Raw genomic sequence first — 2,927 nt, forward strand, 5'->3', positions numbered from 1 at the left:
AAAATCACTGTAGATGGTGATTGCAGCCATAAAATTAAAAGATGCTTACTCCTTGGAAGGAAAGTTATGACCAACCTAGATAACATATTAAAAAGCAGAGACATTGCTTTGCCAATGAAGCTCCATCTAGTCAAGGCTATGGTTTTTCCAGTAGTCATGTATGGATGTGAGAGTTGGACTGTGAAAAAAGCTGAGCATTGAAGAATTGATGCTTTTGAACGATGGTGTTGTAAAAGACTCTTGACAGTCTCTGCGAATGCAAGGAGATCCAACCTGTCCATCCTAAAGGAGATCAGTCCTGGGTGTTCATTGGAAGGTCTGATGTTGAAGCTGAAACTCCAGTACTTGGCCACCTGATGCAAAGAGCTGACTCATTGGAAAAGACCCTGATTCTGGGAAAGATTGAGGGCAGGAGGAGAAGGGGACAACAGAGGATGAGATGGTGGATGGCATCACTGACTTGATGGACATGGGTTTGGGTAGACTCTGGGAGTTGGTGATGGACAAGGAGGCCTGGCATGCTGCGGTTCATGGAGTTGCAAATAGTTGGACACGACTGAGCAACTGAACTGAACTATATCTTATACATTGAAGAGAGGCTACAAATATTTGAGAACAAAAGAGAAAAAAAAGTCTGGGTAGATTTCAAGAACCCTTCCTCCTCAAATTTCTATTTAATATGATTTTTTTACTTTGGCTCTCTCTCTGTTCTTACTCTTAACTATTTCTGTTAATGGGATTTCATCCTCCCATTTATCATTTCCAGCTGTCAGGACTATTTGGTATGAGAATATCTACAAGTTAACAAATCCACCTGGGGATCTTCTGATGAAAGGCAATAGCCTCCTGCCCTACCCTATTCCTACTTACCAGAAGCAAACCTCTTTTAACCACCCATCTTTGGTTTTAATCTTTATAACCAGTAAAGTGAATTTGAAATAGAAACCAAATTGGCCTTAAACCACAAGACAGAAAGTATGATGGACCACAGGATTGAATTGAGCAATAGAATATACTAGTCGTGTCCGACTCTTTGCAACCCCATGGACTGTAGCCTACCAGGCTCCTCTGTCCATGGGATTTTCCAGGCAATAGTCCTGGAGTGGATTGCCATTTCCTTCTCCAGGGGATCTTCCCAACCCAGGGATCGAACCCGGGTCTCCTGCATTGTAGACACATGCTTTACTGTCTGAGCCAGCAGGGAAGTATAGAATATACTGAGTCTATCAAATTAGATACTCTATTCCAAAGAAACAGATAAAGTAGAAGAAACACTGCATATCAAAACGTACTTTCTATATAGCAATACAACAATGTGAGAATAAAAATAAGATAAAGAGAATTTGTGTGAGGATAAGAGGAAAACAAAATTTTCTTCTTGTGCTATGTTGTAGTCAAGCCAGTTAGAAGAATCCAAGTGATATATTCCAGTTGTGGATTTCAAAATTTATAAAGGGCCAAGGTATATGGTGATAATTAAAGCTTAATCATCTTAACATCTGGAAGAACTCAGTTTTTCTAATAGGAAAACTCTTTAGATTCTTCTGTTTTCCATTTTTTACAATTTAGTGGTTTTCCATACATTGACAGGGTTGAGCAACGATTGCCACCATCTAGTTCCAGAATATTTCATCACTTCCAGAATAAACCCCATACCCATCAATAGTTACTCGCGTCTTTTCCTCCCCTAAGCCCCTGACAACCTCTAATCTGCTTTCTATCTCTATGAATCTGCCTGTTCCAGACAATTTGTGATGCAACTTGGAATCATGGAATCATATAATATGTGGTCTTTAGTATCTGGCTTCTTTTACTTAACGTATTTTCAAGATTCATCCATTTTGCAGCAGGTCTTCATTGGAACTCCATTTTTGTGACTGGATAATACTCTATTGTATGGATATATACCACATTTGTTTATCCATTCATCAGTTGATAGACATTTGAATTGTTTCCAGTTTTTGACTACTGTGAATGATGTTGCTGTGACCATTGTGTATGGGTGTTGGTGTGAACATTTGTTTTCAATTCTCTTAGGTATATACCTGAAAGTAGATATCTGGGTCACATAATGACTCTATATTTAACTTTTTGAGGAAATGCCAAACTGTTTCCAAAAGTGTGAACACCATTTTCCATTCCCACCAGCAGTGTATATGAGTTCTGACTTCATATCCTCTCCAACACTGGTTATCATCCGTATTCTTTATATAGTCATACTAGAGGGTATGAAGTGGCATTTCATTGTGGGTTTTACTTATATTTCTCAATAAGTAATGATATTGAGAAAGTATTTTTTAATTAATTTATTTTTTATTGAAGGATAAAATTGCTTTACAGAATTTTGCTGTTTTCTGTCAAACCTCAACATGAGTCAAACCATAGGTATACATATATCCCCTCCTTTTTGAAACTCCATCCCATCTCCCTCCCCAACCCACCCCTCTAGGTTGATACAGAGCCCCGTTTGAGTTTCCTGAGACATACAGCAAATTCCCGTTTGATATCTATTTTTCATATGGTAATGTAAGTTTCCATGTTACTCTTTCCATACATCTCACCCTCTCCTCCCCTCTCCACATGTCCTAAGTCTATTCTCTATGTCTGTTTTCTCCATTGATGCCCTGTAAATCAATTATTCAGTACCATTTTTCTAGATTCCATATATATGTGTTAGAATATGGTATTTATCTTTTTCTTTCTGACTCACTTCACTCTGTATAATAGGTTCTAGGTTCATCCACCTCATCAGAACTGACTCAAATGCTTTTTATGGCTGAGTAATATTCTATATATATATATATATATACACACACACACACACACATACATACATACATACGTATATACCACAACGTCTTTATCCATTCATCTGTCGATGGACATCTAGGTTGCTTGCTTCCATGTTCTAACTATTGTAAATAGTG

The 2,927-nt window shown here is 37.9% G+C and overlaps 1 protein-coding gene across 5 annotated transcripts in view; it reads left to right on the forward strand.

Annotated features, from left to right (window-relative positions):
- Positions 1-2,927, forward strand: part of KALRN (kalirin, RhoGEF kinase) — a 626,732-nt gene that overhangs the window by 368,545 nt on the left and 255,260 nt on the right. The window lies entirely within an intron of this gene.

The sequence above is a fragment of the Bison bison genome, unplaced genomic scaffold (genome assembly GCF_000754665.1).
Source record: "Bison bison bison isolate TAMUID 2011002044 unplaced genomic scaffold, Bison_UMD1.0 scf7180017864032, whole genome shotgun sequence".
Taxonomy (NCBI): Eukaryota; Metazoa; Chordata; class Mammalia; order Artiodactyla; family Bovidae; genus Bison; species Bison bison.